Source organism: Monodelphis domestica, chromosome 7 (genome assembly GCF_027887165.1).
Source record: "Monodelphis domestica isolate mMonDom1 chromosome 7, mMonDom1.pri, whole genome shotgun sequence".
NCBI lineage: Eukaryota > Metazoa > Chordata > Mammalia > Didelphimorphia > Didelphidae > Monodelphis > Monodelphis domestica.
In genome coordinates, this window is record NC_077233.1 from 220,082,035 (window position 1) to 220,100,894 (window position 18,860).

General features: G+C 43.5%; 1 protein-coding gene across 1 annotated transcript in view; it reads left to right on the forward strand.

Moving 5' to 3' along the window:
- TMEM184A (transmembrane protein 184A) overlaps positions 1 to 18,860 on the forward strand; it is a 61,395-nt gene that overhangs the window by 13,530 nt on the left and 29,005 nt on the right. The window contains exon 2 of the mRNA XM_056806493.1: positions 16,608 to 16,786. The gene's annotated coding sequence lies outside the window, so the exon portion shown is untranslated. The remainder of the gene's footprint in view (positions 1 to 16,607; positions 16,787 to 18,860) is intronic.

Genomic DNA, 18,860 nt, shown 5'->3' on the forward strand with positions numbered 1-18,860 from the left:
TATTAAAAAAAAAAGTTGGTCAGTGTTCTTAAAAATGTGTCAGAGGGGCAGCTGGATGGCTCAGTGGATTGAAAGTCAGGCCTAGAGATGAGAGATCCTGGATTCAAATCTAGCCTCAGATTCTTCCTAGCTGTGTGACCCTGGGCAAGTCACTTAAACCCTGCTGCCTAGCTCTTACTGCTCTTCTGCCTAGAACCAAAACATAGTATTGATTCTATGACATAAGGGTTTAATAAAATAAAATAAGAAATGTGTCTAGAACAGAGCATAGTATTGTAGGTGTGGTTTGATTAGGGCAAGGTTTAGACTTTCAGCTTTAGAGGCACCTCCCTCCTAGACAGACAAGGCTCCTCTCTTGATGAAGCCTACATTTCCATTAGCCTCCACGTCCTCACTACCTAGTCTCTAATTTGAAAGAGAGTCATTAATGACTTACTCCTCGACTCTGGTCATTCAACTAGTTTTAAGTCAAAGGAGCTGTAATCATCTGCCTCTTATCGATCCATCTTGTTCACAAAAACAGCACGAAAGGCCTTTTGAAATGCTTTGCTGAAATCTCAGGAAACCCAATCAGCCACATTCCCCTGATCTACCAGTCTAGTGACTTTGTTGAAGAAAGGCAATGAGGTTAGTCTGGCATGACCTGTTTTGGATGGCGCCATCTTGGCCATCACCACTTCCCTTTCTGCATGTTCACAAACCATTCATTTGCTACCCTCTTCTAAACCTTTGCCAGAAATAGAAGCCAAGCTCACAAACTATAGTTTACAGACTCATTTTGTTGTTGTTCAGTCATTTTTCAGTCATGGTCAATTCTTCTTGACTCCATTGGGGGTTTTCTTGGCAGAGACACTGGAATGGTTTGTCATTCCCTTCTCCAGCTCATTTGACAGAAGAGAAAACTGAGGCAAACATGGTGTTGTCCAGGATCAGTAAATGTGGGAGGTCAAACTTAAGTCCAGGTCTTTCTGGCCCTATAGCTGGCCCCCATCCTTTCCACCACCTAAATGCCTGCTTTGCATATAACAGGTGCTTAATAAATGCTCACTGAATATTGAATTAGTGTCTAGAATTAGGGAAGTGGTTGTCCCCCTACACTTTACCTTAGCAAGTCTATTCCAGAACCATTGTATCCAGGCCCAAACACTATATTTTTAGGAAAGCCAGTGACAAACAAACAATATTGATCTCTGGCTGAGACAAAGCCCTAGTCTTGGAATCAGAGAGAACTAGATTGCAGCCCAACATCAGACCCTTTTAAGCCCTGTGAACTCAAGCAAGTCACTTAACCTCCTAAGAAATAGCTTGAACAAATTCTTAGCACTCATCTATTGGGAGTTCCTTACACAGAAGAAATCTTAGATCTTTGGGAATGAGTTAGAAGCAGGATTCTTGCAGAATGGCTGAAGGACACTTATGTTGTTTAACTTTTTTTTTTAAACCTTTCCCTTCCATCTTGGAATCACTACTGTGTGTTGCTTCCAAGGTAGAAGAGTGATAAGGACTAGGCAATGGGGGTTAAGTGACTTGCCCAGGGTCACACAGCTAGGAAGTGTCTTAGGTCAGTTTTGAACCCACGACATCCTGTCTCCAGGTCTGATTCTAGCCATGGATATTTTTTTATTCAATGGGGGCTTTGGGAGCATGCTAATCAAATTTGTAGGTGATGGTCAGACTCTGAAAATATGTAGTTTGACCAATACGACAAGCCAAATCTAGGAAGGTGAAATCAAATTGAGAAAAGTCTACAAAGTCCTATAGAACAGGGGTGGTGAGATGCCATTGTACTTTGCCCTGGTAAATCTGGAATACGGAGTTCAGGTCAATGAGGGGTTGCGGAAGTAGCTGGGGGGGTTGGGACATTTTTAGGAAGAACACTGATAAACTGGAGTATCCAGAGGAGGGCGACCAAGATGTGTATGATATGGGAGACCATTTCCCATTAAAACTGTTTAAAAGAACTGGTACTCTTTAGCTTAGGGACTCAGGGAGGAGAACATTACAGCTATCTTTAAATATTGAAATTACTGAGTCCATTTGTTCTCCTTTTCCTCAGAGGACAGATGGAAGAGGAATATGGATAAGTTTCAGAGAGGCACATTTATGCTCATAATGAGGAAAAGCTTCCTAAGAATTAGAGATATCCAAAAATGGAATGGACTACCTTAAGACCCAGTAGGTTGGGTCTTTAGGCAAAAGGATGAATGTCCCCTGGAAAAAGCTAGCTGGCCCAATGGATAGACCATTGGGCCCAGAATCAGAAAGATTCCTCTTCATAAGTTCAAATCCAGCCTCAGAGCCTTCCTACCTATGTGACCCTGGGTGAGTCACTTAGCCTTGTTTGCCTCAATTTTCTCATCTATAAAATGAATTGGAGAAGAAAATGGCAAACCACTTCAAGACCTTCACCAAGAAAATCCCAAATGGAGTCACACCAAGTGTAAAACCACCAATGACACTGTCACTTAGATCAGTGATGGGCAACTTTTTGAGCTTGGTGTGTCAAAATTCACCAAAAAGCCGAGCATAACTCAGGTGGTGTGTCACTTTGAGAAGAAAAACCCCCCATAATTTTGTGATATTTATGGTTTAAATAACAAAAATGTATAATTGTAATATATAACTGTATTTAATAAACCCAAAACTAATTATTTAACTTACCTGCTTAGTGACTTTTTTGTTCATCTGTTAGACAGTTTTTTTGGTTGGTCTTTATATTATTTAACTTGTGTGGGGTGCTGTGAACTAAGATAAGTGAGGGGGAGGGGAAAATTCTTTAACTAACCTGCCTATTAGTGACTTTTTTGGTATTGAATTTCATTGGCTAAATCTTCAATTGAAGGTTGGTATTTTGTATACTTCAAGCCCAAGAAAGGGCTACTAACTTCATCTGTCAGTCTATTTCTTTTATTGGTTTTGATATTTAACGCTGAGAATAAGGTCTCACAAAAGTACTTAGAGGGAAAAATTGTGAGTAAAGCCATTGCTATATTTTTCAGGGTGCTAAAAGTGTCTGGTAATCGGTTCCAGGCACTCCTCTGTTGCATGTGGGCTGGAGCCCTGCCCAGTCTTCCTTAGGCCCCTCCCTGCCCTTCCTCTCCCCAGCTGGTTAGCCTAGAGGTGTCTTGAGCTGCCACTGGCCAGCCTGCCCCCACATGGGATCCTCCTCCCTACCTCCACAGGAGTCCCATGTGCCCCAGCCCCCTGACCCAAGGTGCCCCATACTTGCCCTCTCCCTCCCCCACACCCATGGCCAGCACATAGAGCTGCCCTCCCCTGGGCCTGGTGGGGGCATGGCCATGGCCATGACCTCAGCTGTGGCTCCCCATGGCTTCTGACCCCAAGGCGTACTGAGCCCACATGAGGCCACGTATCATTGAAAATGGCTACACATGCCAGTGCTGACATGTGTGTCATAGGTTTGCCATCATAGACCTAGATAGTCACTCACTGGGCATGTTTGTAGAGGGAATTCCTGTTCAGGTGTGAACTACATTAGTCTCTTAAGGCTCCCTGTAATTCTGAGATTATCTGAGAATTGCATTGGTAATCATGGCAGTTCTCATCCTTGAGATGGGCTTGAAGGAGTCTTTTTTTCTGGGAGTCTGCTCATTCAACCAGACATCTAGGAACTACAGTGGATAGAGTGTTGATCTCATAGTCAGGAAGCTATTCAGTCATGTCCAACTTTTCATGACCCCATTTGGGGTTTTCTTGGCAAAGATGCTGGAATAGTTTGCCATTTTCTTTTCCAGCTCAATTGACAGATATGGAAACTGAGGCAAGCAGGGTTTTGTGACTTGCCCAGGGTGACAGCTGGTAAGTGTCTGAAGCCAGATTTGAACTCTGGTCTTCCTGACTTCACTCCCAGTGTTCTATCCACTAAGCCACCTAATTGCCCTCTAGTCAGGAAGACCAGAGTTCAAATCCCGACTTAGATACTTACTTAGCTGTGTGATTGAATAAATCATTTTTAAAAATATTTTTTTAAACCCTTACCTTCCCCATTAGAAGCAATACTATATATTGGTTCAAGACAGAAGAGCAGTAAGGGCTACAATGGGGGTCAAGTGACTTGCTCAGGATCACACAGCTGGGAAGTGTCTGAGACCACATTTGAACCCAGGACCTCCCGTCTCTAGGCCTGGCTCTCCATCCACTGAGCCTCCCAGCTGCCCCTGAATCAATCATTTAATCTCTCTCAGCCCTAGTTTCTTCATGTGTAAACTATCACAGTGCTGTTGTGGAGATCAATCAAAGGAATTATGGGGACAAAAACAAAGGAATTATGATTTGTAAAGTGCTTTGCAAACTTTAAAATTATGTGTATTCTATATTACATAAAGTATTCTGTTATGCATTATAGGTGGCCAATGCCACCTAACTATGCTTATTATTTAACCCATCTAGCACGAGAGCCCTTTTCTAATGCTTTCCTGAGATCCAGATATAAAATATCGAGGGCATTATCTTGTTTTTACAAACCAAAACCCCAAACTGACACTTACATAGGCAGGTTTCCCAAGTGCTTTGCCTCCTTTCTTACCACTAGCCCATGAGGCATACATGCTTCTGGCAGGGGTGTTGTGAGGCCCAAATGAAATTATGGGTAGAATAATCATAATTATTATTATTATGGCTAACACTTATATGTCACCTACTATGTGCCGGCCATTGTGCCAGTGCTTTGCAAATATTATTTCATTTGATCTTCACAACAGCCCTAGGAGGTGGATGCTATTATTATCCCCATTTTACAGATGAGGAAACAGATAAATGAAGGTCAAACGACTTGCCCAGGGTCACAAAACCAGAAAAGGTCTAAATGAAGCACCTTGTAAACCTTAAAGGACTAGAGAAATGCTGGTTATTTCTATTTCTATTAGTATTAATTAAGCTCCAGGACTTCATTCCCTGAGGCTTCTACTGAATGTTCTGCTGCTGAGCTCTAAGCAAGTTTATAGAGCAATAGAGGAGTATCCTGGGAAATGTTTAAGGATCAGGCTGGGGGGTGGAGGAAGAAGGGTTGTGGCAGGCAATATAGGCAAATATATTATAATGTAGCCAAACAGACTTGGAAGTTTAATCTGCATTATTAACACTTTCTTAGTCTAGCTGTTCAGCCAGACTCTCCCAGACCCCATTTGGGGTTTTCTTGGCAAAGACACTGAACTGGTTTGCTATTTCCTTTCCCAGCTTATTTGACAGATGAGGCAATTGAGGCAAATAGGGTCAAGTGACTTCTCTAGCATTCCACAGTAAGTTTCGGAGTCTGGATTTGAACTCGGGGTATCTGATTTCTGGTCTGGCATTTTCCATTGGGTCACTTAGCTGTTGCATTTACCTAGGAAGGCTGAAGATATTTCTAAAGTGTATATAAATGTTCACACTAAACATTTAATAATCAGATCTAGCTCTCAGAAGCAGAGTTGGCCCCAGCATACTTTTGCAACAAGTATTGTTATCAGTATTCTCCCCTCCTCCCCAAAAAAACCTAGACCTTCCATCTTAGAATCAATACTGTGTATTGGTTCCCAGGTAGAAGAGTGGTGAAGGCTGAGCAACTGGAGTTAAGTGACTTGCCCAGGGTCACACAGCTAGGAAGTATCTGAAATCTGATTTGAACCCAGGATCTCCTGTCTCTGGACCTGGCTCTCTATCCATTGAGCAATCCAGCTGCCCCCTATTATTGCTATTTTAAAGGTAAGGAAGCCAAGCCTCAGATTAAGTAACTGGTCCATGACAGTATGGCACATAAATGTCAGAAGTGCCACCCAAACCCAGAGCTCTCCTGACTCTGGGTGCAGAGCTTTTTGACTTTATGATTCGACCTCTATCATCTGATCTACTCATAATGTGACTGCCAAAAAGGAAGCTCATTAGTCTGGAATGCCAAGGTTTGGTTTGGTTTTTAAACCGTTACCTTCTGTCTTAAAATCAATACCACGTCTTGGTTCCAGGGCAGAAGAGTGGTAAGGGCTAGGCAATGGGGGTTAAGTGACTCGCCCAGGGTCACACAACTAGGAAGTGTCTGAGGCCAGATTTGAACCTAGGATGATGAATTTTCTTGACTCCATGTCTGGCACTGTATCTGCTGTGCCAACCTTGCTGCCCTGGAGTCAGGAAGACCTGAGTTCAAATCCAATATCTAACACTTACTAGCTGGTTGATTGGAACAAATCATTTCACTCCAACTCATTTGTAAAATAGAGATAATAACAGCACCTCCCTCATAGAGTTGTTTTGAGGATCAAATTTCATATTCAAAAAGCACCTACTACTTTTAGTACTCAGTGGCATTTAGTACCTGCCTGGTGGGCAAAATAGGTGCTTAATAAATGCTTGTTCCCTTCCCCTTCCCTTAGTTTTTTCTTTCTTCTATTTTCTTTCTACTATTAATCTGGGAAAATTTCAATAAGCAAAAAACAAAAGGCAGTTATATGTGAAACTGTGACTTTTTGTTATGTACATTTTACATGTATATTAAATTTAATGGCAGGAAAGCTTGAAATCATTAACTCTAATAAAGCCAAGCAAATAAAAAACAGTAGCTACGTCTATTAATGTATGAATCTTTCTGTCTCTCTAGTCCAGTGATGGCAAACCTTTTAGAGACTGCATGCCCTGCCCCCCCCAACTGTGTTCCTGGTCCTGTCCTCCAGACTGTGTGCTTGGTTCCACCCCTAGAGGCTGAGTGTCCTTCCCTCCCCTGCCCCACTCCATTACCCCAGACAGGGGAGGGAGAAAGGGAGGGAGTGGCCAGAGCATTCCACTCAGGTGAGGGAGGAAGTACTCCAATTGGGCTGTGGGGCAGAGGGGCAGGGTAAGTTCCTCTGCCTTTCTAGTAACTAACTCTACCTAGCAAGGGTACGCATGCTCACAGAGATGTTTCTGCATGCTATATTTGGCACCCGTTCCATAGGTTCACCATCATGGTTCTAGTCCATTGTATATGTTCTAAGAGTTGAGAAGTATATTTCAGCATCAGTTCTGAAAACCCCATTAATGGCTATGGTCCATGGAGTCCTAAAGAATCAGAGATAAGTAAACAACAATATAATCCATTTTTCCCATCACAAAAATGTCCTAAGAATTATCTAACAAAGGGGGCAGCTGGGTAGCTCAGTGGATTGAGAGCCAGGCCCAGAGATGGGAGGTCCTGGATTCAAATCTGGCCTCAGACACTTCCTAACTGTGTCCCTGGACAAGCCACTTGACCACCATTGCCTAGCCTTTCCCACTCTTCTGCCTTGGAACTGATACAAATGACTAATTCTAAGATGGAAGGTTAGGGCTTTTTAAAATATCAAAATATGTTTACATTTTATATATTTATATTATTTATTTTAATATGTTTATATAAATATATTTTATTTTTATATCATGTATAAATATATAGTTATATAAAATAGATGTAACAAATATATTTATATATCATATTAATAGTATTAATAATAATATCTATATAATAATATCATTTCTATATCATTGCAAGATTTGCAAAACACTTTGCCAATGTTATATCATTTGATCCTCACAAGTTTGACATAGATGCTATTATTATCCTCTTTTAATAAATATGTAAACTGAGGCAGCTAGGTGGCTCAATGGATAGAGTGCCAGGCCTGGAGTCAGGTCCTCTTTCTGAGTTTAAATCTGACCCCAGACACTTACTAGTTCTGTGACCAAGTTGCTTTATCCTGTTTGCCTCAGTTTCCTCATCTAGAAAATGATCTAGAGAAGGAAATGACAAACCATTCCAGTATCTTTGCCAAAAAAAAAAAATCCAAAGGGGCACTAAGAGTCAGACATGACTGAAAATACCTGAACAAACAACATAAAAGCAGAGGCTATGAAAGGTTAAGTGAGTTGCCTGGCATCTCATTGATAACGACTATGAGAGGATTTTAACTCAGGTCATCTTGACTACAAAGTCCAGCCCTCTATCCATTGTGCTAGCTGGCTACCTTCCACTATAACACCATAGTCATCATGGCAGTTGTTCTTCTGGTTCTGCTGAGCAGTCACCACTGCCAGTTCTTTCAGGACTTGGGCACCATAATTCCCAGAGGCTAGTGGCTTGAGCTCATTGGTGCTCTCATTCTGATTTCTCATTTCTCTTGGGTATAGACAGCAACAGTACAGATGGTTTAGGACCCCTGGCCCAGAATTAAACAAGAGAAAGCCAACGGGCTGGACTGCCTGTGGGAAACTCCTCAGGTCTTTCACTGATACCAAACTTCAGAAGTTCATCTTTTTAGTACCAGGCTCTTTCCAAGGATGTCACGTGGCTCTGAATCAGTGAGTAACAGTCTTCAAAGACCCAAAATCAAGGATCACTGAAAGAGCAACCGAGAGGGACATGGTAGACACGAGGAATTATTCATGTGAACCAGTGTGAAGAATGTGTGATGAGAAAGAGATGTGTAAGTTGTGTAGCAAGAGTGAAAGGTTAACAACAGAGAGACAACGTTCGTTCATGGTATCCACTCAATGTCAAGATACATCAGATAATCCATACTCAGAATACTGGGTCAGTCTCTCGTGGCAGATTTATGGGAGGACATGGACGAGTCACAGAGAAGGAGAACCAAGAAGGGGAGGCCGTGGAAAGTTTGCAATCTGCATCTTTGGAGGAAATCCCCATGTGGATGAGATCATAGCTCCATCAAAGAAGTTCCAAACTCCTATCTGCCATTTTTATTTGATTATTTCCCTTCTGAAGATCATCACCCCTTCCACCCTGAGCTAGGGAGCTAGGCAGGCAGTGGATAAAGCACCGGGTCTGGAGTCATGAAGACTGGTTCAAATCAGACCTCAGACACTAACAAGGTGTATGATGCTGGGCAAGACATATAACCTGTCTGCCTCATTTTCCTCAACTGTAAAAAGGGGATAATACACATATCTCACAGAATTGTTGTAAGGATAAAATGAGATAATATTTATAAATCTCTGGCACAAAATAAGCACTTGATGGGTGCTTATTAAGCATCAGTCCCATGCTATCTTTTCTCTTTTTTTTGCTTCCCTCACTGGCTTTAGTCATTTTGTACTTTAGTACTCTGGACACTATTTTCTCATGACTATCATACACTTTGGTATTCATCCTCTGTTACCTGTCCTTGTCATCATCTTCTGTACATGTCTTTCTCTGAGCCCAAGTCTATTGATGAGATAATTACGCATCCACATTGATCCTTTGGGCATTTCTCCCTTTTCCACCTTCCATTATCTTCAGTTTCAGCTCCTTATTAACCCTTTTTGTTCTGTTCTTAGCTAAAGGATCATTTAGCTTGGGAATAGCCAAATGGCTCAGTGGATTGAAAGCCAAGCCTAGAGATGGGAGGTCTTGGGTTCAAATTTGACCTCAGCCACTTCCTAACTGTGTGAGCCTGGGCAAATCACTTAACCCCAGCTACTTAGCCATTACTCCTCTTCTATCTTAGAACTAGTACTTGTATTAATTCTAAGATAAGAATTTTTTAAAACCCTTATCTTACAATCTTAGAATCAATACTATATATTGGTTCCAAGGCAGAAGAGTGGGAAGACTAGGCAATGGGGATTAAGTGACTTGCACAAGGTCATAGAGCTAGAAAGTGTCTGATTTGAACCCAGAACCTCCTTACCTTCTGGCTCTCTAGGCACTGAGACTGTCCCACCCTCCCCCAACTGTATCTTAAAAGAAGAGAAGGATTCTTTTTTTTTTTTAAACCCTTACCTTCTGTCTTAGAATCAATACTGTGTATTTGTTCCAAGGCAGAAGAGTGGTCAGGGCTAGGCAATGGGGGTCAAGTGGCTTGCCCAGGGTCACACAGCTGGGAAGTGGCTGAGGCCAGATTTGAACCTAGGACCTCCCATCTCTAGGCCTGACTCTCAATCCACTGAGCTACCCAGCTGCCCCCAAAGAGAAGGATTCTTGAGAAAGGAGTGCACTGTAGACATAAGAGATGGACATTGAAAAGGCACAGAGATGGAGTGCCATTTGGCTGGATTGCAGAATACAGGAGACAGAAATAATTTCCAGTGAGACTAGAAAGACAGTCTAGAGTTCAGTTATGAAGGATTTAAAAACTAAACAGAAAAGTTGGCCATTGAAGGTGATTGAATAGGGAAGTGGCAGGTTCAGATCTGAGCTTAAGGAAAATCTTTTTGGTAGCAGTGTGTAGGATGGACTGAAGTAAAGGAGAGACTAGTGGCAAAGAGACCATTTAGGACACCAGTGCAATAACCTAGGCAGAAGGTGATGAAAGCTTGGATTTAGATGGTAGCTATGAGAATAAAAAGAGGCTTAAAAAAAAGTCAATTTAATTTAAATTCATTCCATTAAAAAAAAAAGGATCCTATATGGCAGATATGAGAAATGTTGTAAAGATAGAAATGGCAAAATCTGGCAACTGACTGGACATATGGGATCAGGAAAAGTGAAGGGTTGAATATACTGTCAAGGTTACATCCTGGAAGATGGGGAGAATGGTTGAAGATGATGCAATCTATTTGCCCACCATCAATACAAGTATGGGTTCCCCAGATTCTTTGGTGTTTCGAAGGATAATCTAGCACAGTGACCTTCTCAGGGATACACAGCCAGAGTGCCAGAGCCTTGGTGGGCTCTGTGTCGTTTTGGGCACTTGACTCCATGTGGAGGCCTAACTATTGAACACTCTCCCTCTCCTGATTAAAGACTCAGTTTTTCTGACTATTAAATAGTTCTGTGTTTTTTCCAAGTTAACAGATGGAAGGTAAGGATTAAAAAAAAAAAGTGACTGAAGTGAGTTCATTGAAAACCATTTCACACAGGTCATCCTACTGCTCACCACAGGGCTTCAGGACTAAGAAGTCCTTGGCTTCTCCTGGTAACATGACCCAGTGCCTGACATCTCTTGTGCTGGAGAGTTCTAACTAACATCTAATCAGAGTACTTCCTGTTACAGCTCATGGGTGAATAGGATTTAAACAATCATAACACACTGGGTGGAATAAAAAGTGAATAAGATTCATGGACTCCACCCTTTTAAAACTACCAACCAATTAGAGAAGGAATAATAGTAATGTTATTAGCAACAACAATAAATGCCACCTTTTATGTATAGATGACACAATCTACTTACCCACCATGGGTACCAAATGTGCTTGGAGTGGTTTTTCCAGTAGTGGGGATGTATTTGAAGTGAGTCATCTACACTCCTTGGGTTTTCTTTGTGGAAACGTCAAACCTTTGTGAAACAGCTGACAGGAATTTGGGGTACAAATGGAGACTTTAGAACAAAACAAAGCTAATTGGTCTATGTGGGAATCAAACCCATCACCTCAGCTTAACTGACAGCCCTGTGCTCTAATCTACTGGGCCACCAAGTCATCACCCTTGAGATCACTGGGAGGAGTACATGAAAAAAATATCCTGGAGGCAACTCAAAATGGAGGGGGCAGAAAGGGAGAACTGAAGGGCTAGTGAGATATCTGTGCTAGAGAAGATTAGAGGGTCATCAGCATAAAGAATGGTAATTGGAACTTTGAGATCCCAAGAGTTTTTAAAGAAGAATGCACAGATAAGAGTGAAAGGCAGAGGACCCAGACTTGAGAAATGCTCCAAGAAGGCAGAGGAGTCATGGTAGGAAAGAAAAAAGGAATAGTCAGTGAATTAGGAAGAGAACCAGGATCATTTATTATCATGAACTCTAAAGAACGGAAGTTTCAAGAAAGGAGGAAGTTACACACTTGGCATCCCTGATTCCCACCTCTTTCTCTCTTCCCTCCTCTCCAGTCTGTCTTCTGTACATAGAGCCATCAAAATAATGTACCTATGACAAGTCTTTCTTCTTCTACTAAAAACCCTTAATGGATCCCTAGGATAAATTACAACCTTTTCAGCCTGATATTTCGAGGCCTTAACAACCTGCCTCGTTTCCAGTAAAGGGCAAAGTCATGAAAATTCAGAGGAGAGAATACTCAGGGGGAGCTCTGGAAGAATGGGGCTTGAGAAGTAACCATTATATTTAGCAAGTAAGGCAGAGTCAGTGATATGAGAGTCTGGTCAGGAGTCCATTGTGCCTTGTTTATCCTGGAGGAGGGCTGGGGGGAGGTGAGACAGGAGAGTAGAGAAGATAGAGGAAATATTGTCCCTGGAGGGCAGCCCAATGCTGGAAGTGTTTCTGGGGCAGAGCCACCTGAATCAGCTTTGGGTTAGTGGTGCTCAAGATGGCTTGGGAACCTGGCAAGGTGGGAGTCTTGGCCTCTAGAAGTCCTGGCATCATTGGGGATTTCTCTGGCCTGCTCTGTGGAGGTGATCCCTAGTGCTAAACATTTCTGGAATCTCACCTCCAATGTTTCTGACTTAGATTGGGTCCTGAGGATCAGCAACCTAGCTAGTGTTAGCTCAGTCTGGGGAATGATCTAACTGCCTCTTTGGCTTAGCTGTTTGACTACCCAGAGTCCTCCACAGTTATCTAGCACTGATTGTTCTGCAGATGGAAATCTGCCCTGGGACTGTCATATTCCAAAACTCAGAACTTCTCCTATTCCTAATCAGATGTATTAGAAAGGGCTGGTTTTTTGTTTTTTGTTTTTTGTTTTTTTCCATCCAAGTAGAGAATGTTTGGGGATTTCCCAGTTGTTACATCTAATGGGCTTGAGGGAAGGGGTGGTAAAAGCCAGGAAAAATAGGAAACCTCCAATATTTGTCTGGCTGGCTATGTAGATTAAGAAAAACAGTGAGTTTTCTGACTATTCCATTTCACCACTGGATTATAAATCCCTAACCAAGGGGGTGGGGGTAGAAATCAAACTCTTGTTTGGTTAACCCTGCCTCCCTTCTACCACCACCATGTTCTGTCCACTACCATACCAGTGAACTCAACCACATTAAATAATGCCCAAATGAGAGGTCATATTTCACATGGCACCAGAGACTTCCCTTGTAAGAATCCTGGGACATAGGTAATATAAAATTTCCACTTTACAGGTGAGGAAACTGAGGTTCACAGAGATGAATATCCATCACCTGGCTAATAAAAGGCAGAACAAAGCTGAAATTTAGAGCCAGAACTTCTGAGTGGCACAGCAGACTTTTCAATGTGTTTGGTAGAAGAAGGAGGGGGCATTACAGAAGAGCGGCATGCCACTAAATTTAGTTGGGGAGAGGAAAATAAGGCAGTGTGGGCTGCTAGTACTTATCAGGAATTTGACCAGTGTTTTCCCCATTAAGGATGTGTCATAGGGTCATAAATGTAGAGCTGGAAGGGTCCTTGAAAGTCATCTAGTCCAATTTTACAGATGGGGAAGTCAAGGCTCAGCTCAAACTGACACAGCTAACGAATGACAGATCTTATGATCTGCACCCAAACCCTCTACCTTCAAATCCACCATCCCTTTCACTGCCCTACAGAGGCAATGAGGCAGAGGGAGAATTTGAATTCAAGACCCCTGTCTCCAAATCTATCATCCTTTACACTGCACATATTTGTTTGCATGATGTCTCCCCCTTGAGAAGGTAAACTCTCTGAGGGTCTTTTTTTGTATCTCTAGCCCTTAGCACAGTGCTAGCATATATATACATAGGTGCTTCACAATGTTTATCAAATTGAATTGAATTGAGATGGGTATGGAGTACCAGAGGTTCAGAAGGAGGGTTGAGGAGGACGCAAGAGAAAGCAAGCAGAAACACAGCAAATTCAAGGTCCTGAGAGTCCCTCATTGGGCCTGTTGGGAATCTGGCTGGTTTGAATGCCTGAATCACCACTGGGGATGACTTTGGGCACACTGCCCCATTAGTAAACACTACGTCTGGCTTCATGTCCTAACCTGCTGGAGAACTGGCTTGCCTTTTGCTAAGGGGTGGTGTCCCTCCACCAGAGCAAAGGGAATAGATTTACATTGGGTCTTATCTCAGAAAGTGTTATCAACACATCTCCGGGCTATTTTCCTTCATCCACAACCTAGACAGACCAGTTTAATTTAAGGTGGAAGCTCTCCATGTTGAGAACACACTCAGGGCCAGGATAAGGACTCAATGTGTAGGAAACATCGGATTCCCTTTTCTGTTGTCCAATTCATCCGAGGGTGGCCCTCCCCGAGAACCCACAAGACCTGTTGTTCAGGCCTAGCCCCACGGGGCTGCTGTGCCTGAGTTTCCCCACTTGGAAATGAAATAGATGTAGCCAGGCCACTCCCAGGGGTGTTGGGGGATGAGCTCATATCTGCTGTGAGCTTGAGCTTCAAGGCACTAGAGAGATGTGAAGTTATTGTGAACGCAATGAATGGGGTGCTTTTGTTGTTCTGCCTTTTCCCTTGGACTCAACTCTTCACAGACCTCATTTAGGGTTTTCTTGGCAGAGATTCTGGAGTGCTTTGCTATTTCTTTCTCCAGCTCATTTGACAGATGAAGAAACTGAGGCAAATAGGGCAATGCAACTTGTCCAGGGTCACACAGCTCGGGCCACCTTTGAATTTACATCTTCCTGACTCCAGACCTATCTATCTACTCCACCATCTAACTGTCCAGATGAGACCTTAACGGAAATAAAAATCCCTTTTCCCAGCAAACCTTCCACTCCCCACCTTTCTCTATTCCCCAAATCCTGGACTATCCCAGAGGAAGCTTGGAAGAAAACCTAGTACTACCAGAGAGATAAATATGGGACTCTCGGTTTCAAGTCTTGGCTTGTTCTCTCCCAACTTGAGTCAGTAGGACTGTGTTATGAAAATGTCTTTCCTGGTCTACTTCAGGTACTAGAACTCTACTGCAGGTTTGGGGACATTTAAGACAGAGTGTCATGGTGGGGAGAGCACTCACTAGATTAAGAACCAGATGACCTACATTTGCTACTTACTACTTACAAAAGAAGTCATGTCATTGTGTGTGTGTGTGTGTGTGTGTGTGTGTGTGTGTGTGTGTGTGTGTAATGGTAAACTTCAAGTGAGAAGAGTTATGACTTCAAATCTCTAGGCTCTGACTCTTGCTTCCAAGGTCAAGAATTTTAATCTGTTTTTCAACATGTATAAAATCGTTCTTTGGGCAGCTAGGTGGCACAGTGTCAGGAAGATTCATCTTCCTAAGTTCAAATCTGACCTCAGATGTTTATGACTATAGGCAAGCCACTTAACCCTGTTTGCCTTAGTTCTTCATCTGTAAAATGAGCTGGAGAAGGAAATGGCAAACCACTTTTAATATCTTTGCCAAGAAAATCCCAAATTGGGGCAGCTGGGTATCTCAGTAGATTGTAGATTGAGAGTCAGGCCTAGAGACAGGAGGAGGTGGGTTCAAATCTGGCCTCAGACCCTTCCTAGCTGTGTGACCCTGGGCAAGTTACTTAACTCCCTAGACCTATCACTGCCTAGTCCTTATCACTCTTCTGCCTTGGAACCAATACACAGTACTGACTCTAAGACAGAGGGTAAAGGTTTAAAAAAAATCTCAAACAGTGTCAAGAAAAGTTGGATATGACAAACACTCAACAATAAAATCTGTACTTGTCCCCCAAGTTTGTGGAGAAAATCAAAAGTGATAAAGATGTAAAACTCTTTGAAAATCTTAATAAAATGTAAATATCCATGTGACCTTAAAGAATTCACTTAACTTTAGTTCCTTCATCTGTAAAATGAAGATTCCACATTGACAGATCAATAGCAGAATGAGATCTCAGAGTCAACCTCCTCATTTTAAAGGAAGATTAAGTAACTTGCCCAAGATTCCACAGGCAGACACAGGTCCCCGATCCAAAGGCTCTTTCCTGAGCATCATACCATCCTGTTAAAAGAGATCTTTGCTCTTACTTTAAAAGTTCCCATTCTAGTAATCTTTATTATTTCTGTTGTTGATGTTCATGGGTGACTCTTTGTGACCCTGTAGGGGTTTTCTTGGTAAAGATACTGGAATAATTTGTCATTTTTTCCTCCAGTGGATTAATGCAAACGTTACCCCCCTTCTTTCTCTGTCTCTCTCTTTCTGTCTCTGTCTCTCTTCCTAAAACAGCAACAAAAACCCCAAAGCTGCCTCAGTCTTTGATACAGACCTGCTCAGCTTTAGACCCCCTTTCTCTCTGCCTTTGTCTCAGTCTCTCTCCCTCCCTCCTTACCAAAAAGAACAAAACAAAAAACAGTCCTTAATTTATTCTTGGGACCTCCATATCCTACCCAGTAGGTCTCCGACCCTACACCCCAGATGACTCCATCCATCCCTTCCACCGCGGTACAAGTGAGCTCAGCCCACCGAGGCTCTCCTCGAGGATGGGGGGTCCGGGGACAAGGGGTCTGGGGAAATCCTGCGTACACTTGCCCGGGAAGCAGCTGCCATCTGCAGGCTGAAAAGGACATCTCCCCGAGCGAGCAGGTTCCTGGTTAGTCCGGCTAGGGCTAACAAACCGGGAAGGGAAATAGTGTGTCAAGAGAATGAAAGGACAGAGGAAGCAGCAGCGAAGAGGCTCCCCACCTCGCACTCGGCCCGTGCCCAGCCTCCGCCTGGGAGGCGCATCCGGACGCTCTCTGGGGCTTAGAGGTGGGGCTCCTGGTACCGAGTTGTGAGACGGGCGAAGCTGGCGAGCAGGTGACTTCCTGGTAACCCTACCCTCTCGGCTGATCTCGTCGCCCCTCCCTCCCCCACTCTCTAGGTACAGGCACTTGGGGAGGGCACAGCTTTGAAGTCTCACCTGGGGCTCGTCTACACTTTCTGAGCGAAGCGCGGAGCTGTCTCCCGTGCCACGTGAATGCCTGCGCTCGCCCCGACTGGGACCCCGGGATGCGAGTGTTTCCCAGGCGGTGACGCTCTTGGAGCTTTCTACCGGGCAAGGTAAGTGTTGGGGTAAGGTATAGGCACTAGAATCGGGAGGGCCAGAGGAAAGGAGGAGAGGCCCGGGTGGGGGCGGCTGATTTAATTTCAAGACAATCTAAATGAAGGGCCGGGTCTCTTGGTTTGGTTTTCTCAGACCAGAGTCCCTCCGGGTATCTCTTTCCAACATCTGCCCACCCCACCCGTGGCCGGCGTGTGTGGCTGGCTAGCCCGCAGAACGGGTTAAAGGAGCGGGGTGGCCTGGCAGCCAGCTAGAAAAAGCAGCTTCATTGAGGGAGGAAGGGCAAAGTCCCAGGGAGCCACAAGTGGCTGGTCCGAGAGTCCTAGCAACGAATAATCAGCACCGCCGCCTCAGTCTCCTCGCTGCTCTTGCTGGGCGCTCTCCGAGGTTGCGGGGGTATCCTATCCTCTCTCCCCTGCTGAGGCTGCTCCTAAACCCCCGGGCGGGGGGCGGGGGGCGGGGGGCGGGGGAGCGGTGCACGATATTGGGCGTCGGGGGAAGAGAAAGGGGGAAGGGGCTCAGTTATCTCCACTTTCTAGGAGGCTGATCAACAATTTGATTGAACAAATATTTTTAAGTGCAGAGTATCAGACCATAGCCACTTGAAAGTGGGGTCACTTCTCTCCCTAGACGTATGGCTAATAATAGATGTACCACCTCCCTCACGGGGATATTATGACACTTAAATATACTAATATATATTAAAATCCCTATGTACATATCCATTCACACATACATAGCTAGACATACATAGATATGGTGACACATTTTTTTTAAAAACCTTTACCTTCTGTCTTAGACAATTGGGGGTTAAGTGACTTGCCCAAGGACACATAACTAGGAAGTGTCTGAAGCCAAATTTGAACCCAGGACCTCTGGGCTCCAAGTCTGGCTCTCTATCCACTAAGCCACCTAAATGCTCTGTGCCATACAGACTTTAGGAAATAGGGACTGAACTTTCAATTCCATTAGTAAACACCCAAATGAGGAAATTACCCCTACCAATACAAGTTGGTACTTTACCTGCAAGGGATAGTCTTAAAGGGCTGCCTAGGTAATTGACTGGACTGGACTGGACTGGACTAGGGAAATGTAGTTAGTGGGTGTCAGAGGTAGGACTTGAATTCAGGTTGTCTGGATTCCAGAGCTATCTCTGTCACTATGCCCCTTAGTAGATATTTTTTAAACCTAACCTTCCATTTTATTTTATTTTTAAATTTTTTTTAGAATATTTTTCCATGGTTACATGATTCATGATTCCCCCTCTCCTCCCCCCTCTGAAAGCTGACAAGCAATTCCACTGGGTTATTCATGTTCAAAACCTATTTCTATGTTGTTCATATTTGGAGTGGAGTGATTCTTTAACATCAAAACCCTAATCACATGTTCTTGCATGAGCATATATTTTTCTAATGCATTTCTGGTTCCACAGTTCTTTCTCTGGGTGTGGATAGCATTTTTCTCTGGATTGTCCTGGGTCATTGCATTGCACTTGGTAGAAAAGTCCATTACATTTGATTGTGCCACAGTGTATCAGTCTCTGTGTACAATGATTTCCTGGTTCTGCTCCTTTCACTCTGCATCAAATCCTGGAGGTTGTTCCAGTCTCCATGGAATTCCTCCACTTTATTGTTCCTTTGAGCACAATAGTATTCCATCACCAACATATACCACAATTTGTTCAGCCATTCCCCAATTGATGGGCATCCCCTCATTTTCCAATTTTTTTGCCACCACAAAGAGTGCTTACCTTCCCTTTTAGAGTCTATACTGTGTATTGGTTTTAAGGCAGAAGAGGGATAAGGGCTAGGCAATGAGGGTTAAGTGACTTTTCTAGGGTCATACAGATAGGAAGTGTCTGAGACCAGACTCAGACCTTCTGTCTCTAAATCCACTGAGCCACCCAACTGTCCCAGGTAGTCTACTTCCTATGCTTGCTTCCTTTGTCACCTTTGATAATTCACTTAACTCCTCTGGACCTCCATTTCCTTATCCATAAAGTGTAGAGATTGGACTAGATGACCTCTGAGGGCCTTTTCTTTCTAGCTCTATAATAGGATCTGGTGTATATGT